The sequence below is a fragment of the Centroberyx gerrardi genome, chromosome 13, assembly GCF_048128805.1.
Source record: "Centroberyx gerrardi isolate f3 chromosome 13, fCenGer3.hap1.cur.20231027, whole genome shotgun sequence".
Classification (NCBI taxonomy): domain Eukaryota; kingdom Metazoa; phylum Chordata; class Actinopteri; order Beryciformes; family Berycidae; genus Centroberyx; species Centroberyx gerrardi.
The window spans coordinates 26662927-26679406 of record NC_136009.1 but is presented as its reverse complement, the minus strand read 5'-3'; the positions used below and the strand labels follow the sequence as shown (position 1 = coordinate 26679406).

At 40.0% G+C, this 16480-nt stretch overlaps 11 non-coding genes across 11 annotated transcripts; 9 read left to right on the top strand and 2 right to left on the bottom strand.

Moving 5' to 3' along the window:
* Positions 1-408: 408 nt before the first annotated feature.
* Positions 409-490, bottom strand: trnas-uga (transfer RNA serine (anticodon UGA)). Its single transcript has one exon. It is a non-coding gene; the product is annotated as a tRNA-Ser (tRNA).
* A 281-nt stretch (positions 491-771) lies between these two features.
* On the top strand, positions 772-853 carry trnas-uga (transfer RNA serine (anticodon UGA)). The gene has a single exon. It is a non-coding gene; the product is annotated as a tRNA-Ser (tRNA).
* Positions 854-1998: 1145 nt separating this feature from the next.
* On the bottom strand, positions 1999-2080 carry trnas-uga (transfer RNA serine (anticodon UGA)). Its single transcript has one exon. It is a non-coding gene; the product is annotated as a tRNA-Ser (tRNA).
* A 3864-nt stretch (positions 2081-5944) lies between these two features.
* On the top strand, positions 5945-6026 carry trnas-cga (transfer RNA serine (anticodon CGA)). The gene has a single exon. It is a non-coding gene; the product is annotated as a tRNA-Ser (tRNA).
* An 831-nt stretch (positions 6027-6857) lies between these two features.
* trnas-uga (transfer RNA serine (anticodon UGA)) lies at positions 6858-6939 on the top strand. Its single transcript has one exon. It is a non-coding gene; the product is annotated as a tRNA-Ser (tRNA).
* An 870-nt stretch (positions 6940-7809) lies between these two features.
* trnas-cga (transfer RNA serine (anticodon CGA)) lies at positions 7810-7891 on the top strand. Its single transcript has one exon. It is a non-coding gene; the product is annotated as a tRNA-Ser (tRNA).
* Positions 7892-8195: 304 nt separating this feature from the next.
* Positions 8196-8277, top strand: trnas-uga (transfer RNA serine (anticodon UGA)). The gene has a single exon. It is a non-coding gene; the product is annotated as a tRNA-Ser (tRNA).
* An 804-nt stretch (positions 8278-9081) lies between these two features.
* Positions 9082-9163, top strand: trnas-cga (transfer RNA serine (anticodon CGA)). The gene has a single exon. It is a non-coding gene; the product is annotated as a tRNA-Ser (tRNA).
* A 1431-nt stretch (positions 9164-10594) lies between these two features.
* Positions 10595-10676, top strand: trnas-uga (transfer RNA serine (anticodon UGA)). Its single transcript has one exon. It is a non-coding gene; the product is annotated as a tRNA-Ser (tRNA).
* Positions 10677-14848: 4172 nt separating this feature from the next.
* trnas-uga (transfer RNA serine (anticodon UGA)) lies at positions 14849-14930 on the top strand. Its single transcript has one exon. It is a non-coding gene; the product is annotated as a tRNA-Ser (tRNA).
* A 1055-nt stretch (positions 14931-15985) lies between these two features.
* trnas-uga (transfer RNA serine (anticodon UGA)) lies at positions 15986-16067 on the top strand. Its single transcript has one exon. It is a non-coding gene; the product is annotated as a tRNA-Ser (tRNA).
* Positions 16068-16480: the final 413 nt, after the last annotated feature.

The window sequence follows — 16480 nt, the reverse complement described above, 5'->3', positions numbered from 1 at the left end:
AAGGTAAATATGTTTGTGTAGATTTGTTTCAGTCATCCAGGTAGTAAGATGGCCAAAAAAACTGAAATGCATCAAATCAAGGTAGATGCCTGTTTCATGGGGTCTTTAACACAGGACATTTGTAATGTTAATGTTGAATTCACATGAGGTAAGAGATATATCTGTAATCAGTCTCCAAAGCTACAGAGATGGGAGTGTCTACTCCATTTACACTTATCATCACATCAGAAATGGACCATTGCTGTGGCTAAGCTTGTTTCCCTGGTCGCTCAGCTCTGTAGGAACTGAATGGACTTCTGGTGACTTGTCAATCATGTTGCTCAGTCTCAATGCATGCTAACTACTGACAAACAGAAGAGTCTATCGAATTCCAGGTATAAACAGAGCGAAGCGTTGCTATTAACTCATCGCTGTGAGCAGGGTTTGAACCTGCGAGGGGAAACCCCATTGGATTTCAAGTCCAACGCCTTAACCACTCGGCCATCACAGCTGTGTATGAAACATTTATATGGTAGAAAACAGAACATGTGAAACAAGAAAACAATGTAAACAGAATCCACTGGACTTAAAATAAAGAGTTGAAGACGTTTCACCACTCTTTTATTTTAAGTCCAGTGGATTTTGTTTTTTCATTTTTTTTTAACAGTAGTCCAGTATGTTTCAGGATTTTCCACCACACTGTCAAATTGCGTAATGATTTTTTATAAAGCTCTTTCTCGTCATCGTGTGACAGTTCACCATCTGTTGTCAACCATAAGTATTTTATACACAGCTGTGATGGCCGAGTGGTTAAGGCGTTGGATTTGAAATCCAATGGGGTTTCCCCTCGCAGGTTCAAACCCTGCTCACAGCGATGAGTTAAGTGCAACGTTTCACTCTATTTATACCTGGAATTCGATCAACTCTTCTGTTTGTCAGTAGTTAGCATGCGTTGAGACTGAGCAACATGATTGACAAGTCACCAGAAGTTCATTCAGTTCCTACAGAGCTGAGCGACCAGGGAAAATACAGGGAAACAAGCTCGTTGGCCACAGCAATGGTCCATTTCTGGTGTGATGATACGGTATAAATGGAATAGACACTCCCATCTCTGTAGATTTGGAGACAGATTACAGAGATTTCTTATCCCATGCGAATTGGACATTGATATTACAAATGTCCTGTGTAACTTTAATCCTGTCTGAATCTGCCATGTCAGTAGTTTTTACGGACTAGTGCACGCGCCCTTGTCAGTATCAGTTGCAACCTCTTTTACCTTCTGTAAAACGCCACGAAAAATTACCTCAGGTAAAACTAGTCCCGTCCAAATCGACATCACTGAGGTTGTTGGCAAATATTGTGTCATTTCCTTCGGGAACGGACCATCTGCTTAAACTGCGCTTGGAAGCGGCGTTCATCCCAAACTGAGGTCAGAAGCGAAGTCTCAAACTTTTCTTTGCTCTTGTAGTCATACTGTATTTTTATTGTTCGAGTACCTCAGCATCAATTGCAGAAGTTATGTATGACACATGGTACATTTTTGGTGTGATGAGAAGGCGTACCTGAAGTAGACACTCCGATGTCTGTAATTTTAGAGACTGATTACCATGTGAATTGGCTATTAACATTACAAATGTCCTGTGTTAACAATTACTTAAAAATCCCATGAAACAGCATCTTTACTTCTTTGATTTGATGCGTTTCTCGTTGAAACAGGAGATTGGGGCGGGACATAACGCAGTGAGGGATCATTCAGAAGTGTAAACCAATGGAATATCAGTCAGGGAGAGAAAGGCAGTTTGATTTGATGGGAGTTTTATTGGTTAGAAATGTATATTTACGGCTACATGTGCAGCATGAGATCACCATTTAAGATAATCTGTTTCCCAGGAACCAAATGTAATGGGAGTTCATCTCATGGGGACGAATCCTTCCAGAATACGGCATAAGAGAAGCAGACCACGTACAGTTCATAAGGCTTCTTCTCCCTGTTCTTTAAGTGCAGAGGATTTCAAATCTCGCTGTGAGCAGGGTTCGAACCTGCGTGGGGAAACCCCATTGGATTTCAAGTCCAACACCTTAACCACTCGGCCATCACAGCATCTGTCTGTAGATCAGAGAGACATCTTACAAATCAGAGAAGCTCTACGTTTCATGAGCTCATACTTTAACTTCAGCTTCACCATTTCTTAGCGTACTTCATTCTGTATTTCCCCTCATGCTGCAAACCGAGTAACGGCATCACTGACTTTGAAAACCTAGAACAAATGCAGATATTAATGCTCATTGTTCATTATTTAATCTAACAGCCACTGTGAACCGAAGACTATCACTCATTAGAGGAGGAGAGAACAGAGGAGAGCGGAGCAGAAATGAGAACAGGGAGATGGTATCGCTCCATATTCCACAGTGCTTGTGTTTATCAAGCCTTAGAAGCCAAGTTTCTCCATCCAGTCATTGTTAATGAAGCTTATTTAATAGAATAATGAAATTAGGCATGGCAGGGGGGAAGCGAGGAGCACACGCTCGCTGTCCGATGTGTGTGTGATGTGTGTGTGTGGTCTGACAGCTGTGGATAATCTCATTTGCTAGGCGTAATTAATGGCAAGCGGTTTCATTTGCTTGTAATGCGTACTGTCTTTCCTCAAGGGCAAAGAAGAAATGAACAAACTTTTTTTGGAGCGGTTCCTCTATCCTCTGCCATATATGAGGATTCAAAGGATTGTCTAGCAAGCTGTTCCATAGACAAATGTTATTTTTTTTAATTTGGTAACACAAAAACAAAGCTCCATTATCTTTATGTAATTCTATTTCAATGTACCTTTCCAAATTATGAAGTTGCAAATCATTAGAGAGTGAACTTGACTGTAATTTCGCACAAGAACGTCTGGCAATCGCTGTAATGACGACAAATCAACTTTACCATAATACCTGATCAACGTTTGATGTAACACACACACACACACAGTCACACACACACACACACAGAACAGGGGATCAACTGCGTTTTTCCAAAATGCAAGTCCACACACGTCATGCTGGCTTCATATTCACATCGTCAGGTTCATATATTCTGTTCTGGTTAAGCATCTATTGGTATGCTTGCCCATCACCGTGCCTAGTGAAGGGCGGCCTAGCTTCCAACCACACTGGATGAAGACTTGTCTGTTTCATTGGCTGGTTCAGTAATCTCCCCTAGACCCTGATTGTAGAGCGGTGTTTGGCGAGATAAGGGGCGTACCAGCTGGACTTCGTCTCCAGAGGAAACACTCACACACTGGACTGGACAGACACCTCGCCGCCCCGCAATAAATCGCTCCATCTGACTCACTGGCTTCTGGGAAAGGATCTTAAGTATGTAATAAAACGGGAATATGAGGGGAAAGTAAATGAAGTAATATAAGAGGATTCAGAGTCACAAGTATAATGAATGTTGGTGCAGAGTTTTACCTTACATCCTGACACAGAGAACAAGAAGAGCTCATATACAGAGCAGAGGGAGAGTGCAAGACACGACAGGGTATATGTGACAGTAAACAACTATATATATATTTAAATTAGAGCTGCACAAGGCAAGATTTTTACATAAAAATCCAGCCGTCTTATCAGTCTAAATCACAAAGTGGGCCTGGAGCAGAGAAGAGCGTCCCATTCCCTCTAATTGAGTAGATTTCCAGGTCTTGTCATCTGCATGTTTAGCTTTGCTGTTCTGTCTTTTCTTCCTGCTTTCTGCCATTATTGTTGTTGCTGTGACTCCCTGCTCTGTGGCCGCTAGCCTCACCTTGATAGCCACAACCAGCTCACTACTGGCCACGCCCACAGGAAATAGTTTACGCCTCAAAACGTCCCAACATCATTGAAAAGCCAATTTCAGGCAAATAGGAGATGTAGGCATGAGCATACAAGGTCACAGACAGACAGACACAGACTGATAATGTATAATATCCTATTTATTTGTTGTTGTTTTTAGTGTGTATTTAAATTCTGGTCACTGGCGGGAAATCTTCTCCGCTCGCAAATAGTGATGAATCAAAACTGAAGCAAAATACAAACTGTCCAGAGAAAGCTTGGACTCACTGGAATTGGCTAGATATGTTTTTTTTGTATATCATATTTGAAAGAAGATGAGCATGAAATGCTTTTACATGCATGTTCAGACATTTTATTCCTACAGTTCAGTCCATTTAGTTGACCAAAGTAAGCATTGTGGACACTATATGTGTCTAATACTATTGTTGTTTTTTTTTTGCAAAATATTTTTATTGAAAACAGTTTTAAACAACATAATGAGCATGTGGGTGTACATTTTAGAATTTTTTACCATAGAAAAGAAAAATGACAGTAAGGAACACACATTATACACATAAAAGAAAGAAGAACAGAAGAAAAAACAGCAAAGGTACAAAACCCCAAGAACCCAAACACACCAACATTTACACACCCCACCCTGGCTCAGTAAGAGTGAAGAGTACACACACACACAACAGAATTTAACAAACCAGCCCTTAGTCCGGCAGGACCTGCAAGTCTGTCAAGTATGATAAAAAAGGTTTCCATTTGTGAAAAAACGTATCAGTATATCCTCTCATTGTATATTTAATGTTCTCAAGTTTGAGAAAAAACACAGTGTCTTTGAGCCACTGTGAAACAGAGGGAGGGTTAGGAGATTTCCACTGTAGAAGAAGGCGACGTCTGGCTAGTAAAGATGTGAAATTAATAATTTCTTTTTGCACAGAATTTAATTGACCTGACTCATCCGGGGTCCCAAAGATAGGAATCAACGGACAGGGCTGTAGATGTATTCCCATTATGGTAGACATTATATTAAAATAACCGGACCAAAAATTATATAACCGTGGGCAGAAGAAAAACATATGGCTCAAATGACAATGTGGGTTCAAACATCTATCACATTTATCCTCCACCTCAGGGTAAATTTCAGACAGTCTTGATTTAGAAAAATGGAGCCTGTGTATAACCTTAAACTGAATGAGTGCAAGACGAGCACACGACGAGACAGTACATAGCCCGTGTCTATACTATTGTTTGCAGAAAGCACTATCTCAGCAGGGTGGAGTATGTTGGGATGTGTGTGTGTGTGTGTGTGTGTGTGTGTGGGGGGGGTTATAGAGAAAGAAAGGTAGAGATAAAGAAATGGGCCAGAAAATAAGTCGCTGTACACATGAAAGGGACGTCTGAGTAAAAGGGGACTGTTGGGTGAATGCTTTCTGACTGAAAATCTAACTGACTGTGTATCCTGTCAGCTGTAATGTGCTTTAATCAGGATGAAATGCAAGCATGACGCAGCAAATTGTAGCATGACGCTGCAAACTGTAAAGAAACTGTTAGCTACGCTGATTATGAAGGTCTTTGGAAAGACAGACGCAAAAATTAACACATCACTAACTGCGGCAAATCAGGCAGTTCCCTTTGTTTCGTTTGAGCATTCAAAATACATGTTGCCTTACTGCAGTATGTATTTCCCACGTTTGTAACCTCAAACGCTCTTTCAATTCAGCATTATAAGTTTAATCCCATTCACTTTGCATGCGGTGATGTTTAGCAGCCAGTGGAGCAGGTGGCCAGGTGAAAGGTCAGGCATCTGGGTGTCACCACTGTCTGATGTGGTTTTATTGCATTCATCTCCAGCTTAATGGACACCGGTTTAACTTCTCTCATTAATGTTTGTCCTGCTCGGTGAATGGGACCGGCAAAAACTGCATCAGCTGAGCCTTTGATATCCTGAGATGTCAAATTCAGCACTTGTTGCAGGCATCGTAAAATATTCAAAACAACTAATATGAGTCTACACTCCATAAAGCATTGACTTAGATTTCCTCCTTTCACACCATCTCTCTTGATCCCTCACAGTCTCTCATGCCATTTTAAGGCTGTTTCGTCATAAATACCAACTGATCACAATAGAGACACATGAGCCAAGTTGCAGACAGTGTGGAGGATTCAAGCTGTGATGGCCGAGAGGTTAAGGCGTTGGACTCGAAATCCAATGGGGTTTCCCCGCGCAGGTTCGAACCCTGCTCACAGCGCTGTGTTGGGAATGCACTGGTGAAGTGTGTAGAATTGCTTTATCGACAAATGGCGAGTGGTTGAACAACAGAAGATGGGCGCGTTTTTGTTGTAACTGTATAACAAACACTACTGGCCTTAGACGGTGCTCTCTGCTTCTCTTAGACAGTGGTTCTCAATAGATTCTCTACTAAATTTGTTTTTTGCTTTTTTCTTATTCCATAAATGATCTTGCGAACCCTCAAAATTATAATAATAAAGCTCTCAGTTCCAGCTGTGATGGCCGAGAGGTGTTGAAACAACAGAAGATAAAAGCTTTCCAGTGCTAATTTAATAACAAACACGGGCCTTATATGGTGCTATCTTATATGTTAAAGTCACACTGAAATTAGTATTATTTTTGCCTTTTTAGCTCATTCAAATTATCATACAATATACACAAAAGATGACAAAAAATTAAAATTTCTTGTATTTTTATATCAAAATCTCATTTCTTTTACCTCCTGGAAAATGGAAAATCACATCCAAATCATCACAGATTTCGTAACAATGCCGCCCCTCCGCTCCTCCCATCAAATAAAACTGTGTTTCTCTCCTTGACTGATATCCCATTGGTTTACACTTTTAAATGATCCCTCCCCACGTCATGTCCCGCCCCAACATCCTGTTTCAACAGCAAATACAATACATTAAGGAAGCAAGATGCTCTCAAAATGCGGTTTCATCATCAACACCTTTGAATTCCAAGCAGTTCTGTTGTCAGTGTTGTTTGGATTTAATTTCGACTTCATGTAAAGAATGAAGAGTCTTTAATTTAAGCTCCTAACTCACACTGAAGAAGTTCAGATCCAGCTGTGATGGCCGAGTGGTTAAGGCGTTGGACTTGAAATCCAATGGGGTTTCCCCTCGCAGGTTTGAGCCCTGCTCGCAGCGAGTCTGAGCTGTCCTTACAGCTTTTAAGGAAGGACTCTTGTTCCTGTATTCAGCTAGAAAACCTTCCTGTTCATGTCAGTCATTCTCATCACACACTTGATCCCTATCCAGACTCCCTAGCAAAAGAAAGCTGTGATCACTGAGTGGTTAAGGTGTTGGACTTGAAATCCAAAGTGTTCCTGTGCACGTTCAACCCTTTCCTCTCAGAGCTGTGTGATCATCTTTACTGAATTGCTTTTGTGAATTCTGTTCACTTGGATGCAAAAATTGTCAGAATATGATACAGTTAAATAACAGAAGATGCAAGCTTTCCAGGCCTTGTATTACAACAAACTCTGCTCTTTGGAAAGGCTTCCCATTTCTGTTATAAAACATCATTGTCAAACTCCAATATTTGAATATTTGAATATGATTCTCTGTGTATTAAGCATTGAATTTGAATTCCCATCTGCTAAGTGCTGTAATTTCCTTGGTAACACTTTATTTAGATAGTCCAATATTGATACTCATCTGACTATCAGGTGACAGAAAGTAGATGTTCAACAAAGTGTCACTTGCCTATTTGTTGCATCTCTATAGACTACGCAACCCCAACCCAAACCTGACCCTATGTAACATTAACCCCAACCCTAAGATTAACCCTAACCCAAACAAGGAATATCTATAGACTACACAATTATGAGTATCACTTGAAACTCAGTAGACTTTAGAATAGACACACTATAGTCACTTGAGTCCCAAGTCACCAGAACCCAAATCAAGTCAAGTCTCAAGCAACTAAAATTGTGACATTTGTTTCTTTTTCATCAGACAAGCATCTCAAATCTTATTTTTATCCAGACTAAGAAACCTAAAGACTCTTTACATGAAGCTGTGATGGCCGAGAGGTTAAGGCGTTGGACTCGAAATCCAATGGGGTTTCCCCGCGCAGGTTCGAACCCTGCTCACAGCGCTGTGTTGGGAAAGCACTGGTCAAGTCTTTAACACTTCACCATTGCTCCATTGACAAATGGACAGTGTTTGAACAACAGAAGATGGGAGTTCATTTGTTGTAACTTTATAACAAGGTTCCTGTTCTGTCATACAGTGCTTCTCAATAAATTCTCTACTGAGTTTGTGTAGTGGAAGTATGTTTTTTTCTTATTCCATAAATCATCTTGTGAACCCCCAAAATTATAATAATATTTAGAGATAATTTAGAATTTAGACTCTCTTTAATTAAAGCTCCTATCTTCCAGTGAAGTCCTCCAGGTGGAGCTGTGATGGCCGAGTGGTTAAGGCGTTGGGCTTGAAACCCAATGGGGTTTCCCCTCGCAGGTTCAAACCCTGCTCCCAGCGATAGAGTCTGAGCTGTCCCTGCAACTTTTAAGGAAGGACTCTTGTTCCTGTATTCAGCTCCACATACTGAACTACTGAGACTTCAAGATGTAGAGAAAACCTTCCTGTTCATGTCAGTCAAGCAAGTGCAGGCAGTGTGCTGGATTCTGTTCTTTTCTCAGCAATTACACATTATAGTCACTTGATTGGAAGTTGAGAATCAACATTGGACTATCCAAATAAAGTGTGACAATATCCTTTAATTTTATCTGAATCTGAATGATCTGAAGATCTGAATTTTGAAGACTTCAAAATTCATCAATGGCTGATATACTCACCAGCTCCTATATTTGTCACAGTCTGTCTTGACCAGAGGTATGACCAAGTCAACTTTGCTCGAGTCCCAAGTCTTGAGGCACAAGTCTAAACTCAAGTCCCAAGTCTAAATTTAGATTACCAAGTCAAGTCCAAGTCAAATCCATGTCATTAATGTCAAGTCTCAAGTCTAAATGTAGATCAGCAAGTCAAGTCAGAACAAATCAAGAGTCCAGTATCAATTTAATATCTTAAAGAAAATACAAGATCTCAAGTCAAGACTTTAGAAACCTTTTCAAGTCATCAAAGTACAAGTCAAAGTCAAGTCCCAAGTCACCAGAACCCAAGACAAGTCAAGTCTCAAGTCTTCTCTTCATGCATCAAGTCAAGTCTCAAGCAACTAAAATTGTGACATGAGTCCTCACCTCTGGTCTTGACATTTGTTTCTTTTTCATCAGACAATCATATCAAATCTTATATTTACCCAGACTATAAAACTAGCTGCATGCAGCTGTGATGGCCGAGTGGTTAAGGCGTTGGACTTGAAATCCAAAGGGGTTTCCCCTCGCAGGTTCAAACCCTGCTCACAGCGGTCAACAGCAAATGCCTAAGAGTTCTTGCTTGCATATTACGAAATTCTACCTATAATGTCTTATGATTGAGATATTCCACACTTTGAATGCCATGCAGTTAAACGATAGAGTTTGAAAGGGTGTTAGACAGTGCTGTCTAACATGAATTTCAAACACCCTAATCAAATATTATTAAGTACTGAACTGCGATACTCCGCTGATTAACTACATTGCAAATACCTTGAACTTGAAATCCAAAGGTCACTGTCTCCCCTCGAAGCTCTGAACACTGCTGTTTCCTCAGACTGTCACATCAACTTATCTTTTATCCAGACTAGTGTTTGCAATCTGCTGCAATCCTGCAAGATTATGATTGACATGCTCGAGTCTCTGCCTGATTACCCTGCAGTTAAAGAACACAGGATGGAGGCGTCGTGTTACAACACTGGCCTGTTGATGAATTACTTTTCAATTCATCCTATCCAGAATCTCATTACTTAATTTTGACTTCTTTAACATTTAGTTCCCCCCTTAATTGTAGCTCCTGATTCAAATGCTTCCTTTTTTTTCTCTTGTATTATCAAAAATACAATTTAACATACAACATACATTTTCCATATACACACAGACTCCACAACACATACCAAATAAACATACACTAAACATAACATACATTCACACATTCACATAACATGTAGTCACTCACTTAAAAATATCACAAAAACCATGAAAAACAAAAACCACAAAAAATTGGCAGACCTGACATACTGCCACCTTGCAAGACCCCAAACAACTCAAAAAACTCAAAAAACAAGCTAACAATACAAAAACCTAAAAAAATAAAGAGAAACCATATCTATGTAACCGTAGACAAAAAAAACATTACAAAAACATAAAAAACTCAATATATATATATATATATATATATATATATATATATATAACATACCTGCATTTGTTTATATCAGTTAGACTTTCTCTACCTTTTTTCTTCATAACTGGGCTGTGATCTCCATTCTGTCTAGTTAATATACTTTGTTTTACATTTGTTATGTTTACAGTATTTTTCTTCTCTTTTCTGATGTCTCTGTTTTTTTTCTGTCATTTCTGTGTGTTTTGTGTTGTATTGTTATTTTTGTTAAGTAAATAAAAAAAAAAAAAAACATGTAATATTGACAAAATCAAAATGAAAATCTGATCGGAGACCTTGCTCACAGTGACTTCTAATATGGCTGGAGACCAACAAAAGCCTGAACATTATATCTATGCCAGTGTGCATTCGGCCATAACTTCTACAGTATGTCTTTCCTTCGCTGAGACATGCACTCGACATTTGTCTCTGTTCAGACTCTGATATGATACTAAACCATGCCCGGTGGTTTGATTTTAAATTGTTTCCCCATACTGTATTTTGGAGAAGATCAAAACATAAAGGTTTTTAAGCACACTCAGCTGTGATGGCCGAGTGGTTAAGGCGTTGGACTTGAAATCCAATGGGGTTTCCCCGCGTGGGTTCAAATCCTACTCACAACGTCTAATAGGAAGCTGTTAGGCTTCTCTCTTTAGCCTTGAATGACTAAACCAGTGTTTCCCAACTCTGGTTCTTGGAACCCTGAGTACAACTGGTTTTCATCCTAGCTGTCTAATATGCGTTCGTTTAGACCTGGGATGCCAGGTCAACGCAATTACCTGGTAGGATAGAAAACCAGCAGTAGGCCTACTTGCCTACTTGGGAACCACTGGACTAAACACTTGCTTAAAGAATTACAGGCACCATATCAGAGCCTTCCCACACCTATGATCAGCACCACAAACTGAATCACTCATCATTCTGTTCAGTGCTTCAGTTTATAAAACCCCCTCTGAAGACGTCATGTTCTTGTCTGGTCCTAACCAGACTCTTTGAACCTTTGACCCAAAGAGTCTAGGGACTTTCTTTGATGTTGCCTACAGTGATAACGTCACTATTGAGGAGAAATGGGTTATATGAATAGCATGTGCTTGATATGACGTTTTCACCTGTTCATCATGTGAAAAGTTTAGGCAAATAAAACATCTTTGGTTAAGGTTATGGTTAAGGTTTAGGCAACTAAAACAGGGAAAGGCTTTGGTTAAATAAGGAAAGCTTTAGCTAAAAATGAAAGGTACCATATTCTACACTGTTTTCTGTCTTGAGGTGCATTCAAAGCTGTGTGTGTGGTGTCATGTACAAAAAACACTCTCAATCCATTTTTACACATTCATTTTCCAGCATCTCTCTGAGCCTTACCAACAACAGGTTGTTTCTGTCGCTGTGTCTTTAAGGCTCATTAATATTAACGACCCCTCTGTTCTGATTGGCTAACCGTTTCAAGAGTGAAATGTGAGACGCCGCGGCCCGGCGGCTACAGGTACGGAAAACTCTCCGGTAATAAACAATGACAACCGCTCGACCGCTTTGAAAAAAACACTTTGTTAGTCTATTATTTCTTACAAAAATGATAATGAGCGAACCTTTGTGACGTCACAAAGTTACGGAAGTCCAAACGGCTCGTTTAGAGGCTCGCTTTTCTAATATGGATTGTGTGGATTTAGTTGGCGATTTTGAAGCTTTGATGCTTTCACGATGTTAGAGATAGCACATCCAACTCCTTTAAAATCAAAGAAGCAAGGGAAATCCTGTTTTCCACAATATGGCACATTTAAAACTTCACTCACAGTACAAATCTTCTTGGTATGAGTTGTGAATCAAACCCAGGTCGACAGAGTTGAAGGCAAATGTCTACGCCCGTCCACCTCTACACCCTTACTTTCCACCATGCTATTTCAATGTCAAACTACTACCTGTTTCTAGTCGTGTTTCCTTCACATAATCCTTTCGTGTTGGGAAAACGTATTTCTCTGACTCTTCGTGCACGGGGGAAAGTTATTTGCATTCTAAGATATCGTGCTCATTTCATGATCAGGCTGCTCTAGACTGTCACCTCCTAGCTACAGCTGGATGGGAGCTTTAGCTTGCTAGGCTATAGCCATGTTTTTCTTTTCTCTCAAAACTTTCCGACACAATAAATACAGTCTGTCTGAATACCCTGCAGTTGAAGAGGATGGAAGCTTTCTTGGCCTTCTGTTGCAATGAAAACCTGGCGTTAGATTGTGCTGCCTGTCTTTCTTAGAAAACATGATTATCACTTGTGACTTGACTTGAGATGTTCAACTTTACCATTTGAACTGTGATCTGTAACTGAAGGATTTGATTTTCAAATTACTCTCCCTAAAATCCTGGGTAACACTTTACAATAAGGGTCACTAAGTTAAGGGTTAGTTAATGCTTAATAAGGGTTAGTTAAAGCTTAATAAGGGTTAGTTAATGCTTAATAAGCATTAATTAACCTTTAATTAACAGTTAACTAATGTGTAATTTACTAATGTGTTCATGTTAACTAAGGTATTAATTTATACATTTAATAGTTTTTGAAGATGACTATTAAATAATGTATAAATTAATACCTTAGTTAACATGAACACCATTAGTAAATGATTACCAGACACATTAGTTAACTGTTAATTAAGGGTTAGTTAATGCTTATTAAGGATTAACTAACCCTTAACTTAGTGATCCTTATTGTAAAGTGTTACCAAATCCGGTTCATATTCAGTTCGGAGCCAATCTAAGGAATGTAAGGAAAGGCTTATTCGGTGGAGCCGAGCCAACACATGACCTAATTCCTTGTTACAAGAAGATTTTAAGTTATATACTGAAGTGAAAAGTTGAATCAACGGCTTTTCAGCTCACAGAGGATTTGAAAAAATTTGTGAAAAGATTTGTCTACCGTTTCCTAACTCTATAAACAAAAAGCAAAACCATCCATCTTATTACTTTTATCTTTGATCTGAGTGAAAATATGCTCTGATAATGCCATACTTAGTGCTTTGATCACTCCTCTGTAGGTATGTGGGCATGCTGAGAGAACAATCTGCTGACAGCACTCAAGTAAAAAGAATTTCACTGAGGGTGAATAAGCAGATGCACACACACACACACACACACACACACACACACACATCGATGAATGCACACATAAACACACGCACATACACAAACACACACGCAAACATATGCATGCACCCACATACACCCACGCATTGAACTGAAACTTACGAACACACTGCACACACACACACACACACACACACACACACACACACACACACACCAAAGAGCATTACATAAAATAAAGATAGCCCTGTCGATTTCTATAAAGAGCTGCCATGATTAAGCTCCAAACCTAAGCGGGCTTTGATGTCACCTTATTGTCTGTCTTACAGTGAATAATGCAAAAGCACTCTGTTGTGAGTTTTGTGGATTTGGGGGATTTTAGAGGGCTTTCAGGTGATGCAACACACCCTCTGGCGGCCATATTGGAGGTCCTTATATACCCAGCAAACAAGCCCCTGTGGGGTTTTTGTGGGCAGTGTGGGCTGGGGCAAACCCACTCTAATCCCACAAGGGCCCACTGTGGATTTGCCCATGCAGGGCCCACAGCCGTTTCCCACCTATGGGCCCCGTATGGGTGTTTTGTGGGCTTCCCACAGTTGGGCCCAAATGGGCTTGTTTGCTCTTAGGCATCAGTGAGAACAGCTGGCTGTGTTTCTAAACGTAGGCTACAGCTTGTCCGTCTCAACAGAATTGAATAGACATTAATTTCTGTGCTGATTTTGACCGGGAACTGATCATTTCATCACTGATCCATCTGATTGATTTAGTGTTTAGATAATGTCAGCTTGTTAGCTATAACCATAGTATCTGGTCAGCTAACCATCACTGTCTTGTTGTTAACACATTTGATTAGCACACTAGCTAATGTATCTAGTAGCAGCTAGCGTTAGCGTGTTCACATTAACATCAGTGTGTTTGCTGGCTAGTTAGCTAGCTAACAGTTTGTTAAGGTTAACTGAGCTGACTCTTCTCAAGCTACAACTCAGAGTGTTTTGGAGTAGAGACTAAAGACAAGACAGTTTACTGTGTCACAGTAACCTACATTTGGAAATAAATCCACCTTATCACAAGGTTAGTGAACTGACCTACAGTGACACCACAAGAATGTTTCAAGTATCTCTCTTTGCATGGTTGTTGTATATTTAGCCATTATTTGCGCATAGCTAATTATCCACCTGACCTCCATAACGGAGCCAGATGTGTTTGCTGGGATTTTTGATGCATCTGCAAAGAATATACAGTATATGTTATTTTGCATCCTGTTTGTTTGTTTGTTTGTTTCTTTCTTTCTTTCTTTCTTTCTCAAAGAAAGCAGCATTGACAGGCCAGTAATGCTAAAAAAATGCTAAATACTAGACTGACTCTCTCTTGCAGTATGCCATCACACACACACATATCTCTAAATAGATTGATATTGCTTATGTTTAAACATATCTGTATCCCACATGGCACAATCTATATGCTGATTCAGCTGCGAGACACGAGCAGCGAGACTGAAGTGGGGCTGGATGACCTGAGGATGTACAGTGTGAGAGAAAATCAAGGCAGATAGCGATTTAAGTGAAACAACCTCTCAGAAACAGCAGCAGTGTTGCAGAGCTGATGCGAGGCTGATGTGAGGGAGGTGTCTGATTGTTACGGAACAGAAATTTTGTTGTATGCTGATGAGTTTTAGCATCATCTGCTCTCTCACCATACAGTCAGATGCCTCCTTCACACATAGAAGGAAGCTGTGATGGCCGAGTGGTTAAGGCGTTGGACTTGAAATCCAATGGGGTTTCCCCTCGCAGGTTCAAGTCCTGCTCACAGCGGATCAACAGTTCAGCTCATGTGCTACAAACACAACCAAACCTTTCCTTACAGATTAAGGATTGCATCTTGCCCTATCCATTCACAAAGACTAAAGTAAACCACTTTCAACGATTTAGGTAAATAGTTTTTTCTTTGGAACGATCAGGAATCTGCACGCAATTTGATGTATGATGGCAAAGTGCTTAAGGCAGTGGTTCTCAACGTGGGGTCCGGGGACCACCAGGGTAGCTTGAGGGGGTTCCAGGGGGTCCCCAGCAAACTGATGAATTGTTAAACTTCAGCATTATTTCATTTACAAGAAGTTAACACAGTTAGAGAATGTAGAAGAATGACTGTTTTGATCATAATTTCTCTGTTATCTCTCTACCTACAATACAGATAGTCATGGAGTTCTGGACAAAATCATATCTGACAATAAAAATATTCTCAGATTTGGGTCTGAGAGACAAAATCTCATCAAATGGAGGTCTGTGGCTCTAATGTGGACTGAATTTGGGGTCCTTGATATGAAAAAGGTTGAGAATCACTGGCTTAAGGCATTGGATTTGAGAGCAAAGAGAATTTTCTGGGTCAAGTTCAAACTCTGCTGACAGTGATATAACATGTATTTTATGAACATGACTGAACCTTTGTTTAACCAACTGAATTTTTACAAATTCCTCCAGTGAAGCTGTGATTCAAACCCTGCTCACAGCGATGAACAGTTTAGCTCGATCATGTGCTACAAAGACAACCAAACCCTTCATTAGCTGTTCTTGCATGACTTCCATTCCTTACACATTTATAACTGGCTTTTAACTATTTTTTATTTTAACGACTAAAGCGATTTCAATGATTTTGCTAAATCAAGTTTTTTGTGGACCGATCAGGAAGATGATGGGGAAGTGTTTAAGGCATTGGGTTTGAAAGCGAGGGGAGTTTTCCCAGTCAAGTTCAAACCCTGCTCATTGCGGTGAGCTGTTTAGCATGTACGTATTTTATGAACATAACTGAACCTTGTTCAACCAACGCTCAACACCACAATCTGAACTGTTAGGACCCCATGTAGGAGGAAGCTGTGATGGCGGAGTGGTTAAGGCGTTGGACTTGAAATCCAATGGGTTTTCCCCTCGCAGGTTCAAGTCCTGCTCACAGCGATGGAGTTTACAGTATGTCTGCTTTATGAAGGACAACAGGGTGTTGTATGGACGACCTCAGTATAAATCACTGTAGCAGCCTTTATGTCCTGACTTAGACTCTTGAATAAAACGCTTCTTATGTTCACATGCACTCAACCCGATTAAGGCAATATTCAGACTATTGAGATATTCACGTTAAAACCTTTATGTCACCATCTTAATCGGGGTAAGGTCATAATCAGAGGAAGCGTAAGCCGGTTAGCACATGGCATGGAAACATCTTACTGCTTTCATTTCTGTTTTTACCCTCTGTCAAACTCAGAGTCACACAGGCTTATGAATATATTTATAAATGTCTAAAAGTATATGTAAATATACTATGTGAAATGTGTGCTAATAAGCCTTCAAAAGATTCAATCCACAACTTAATT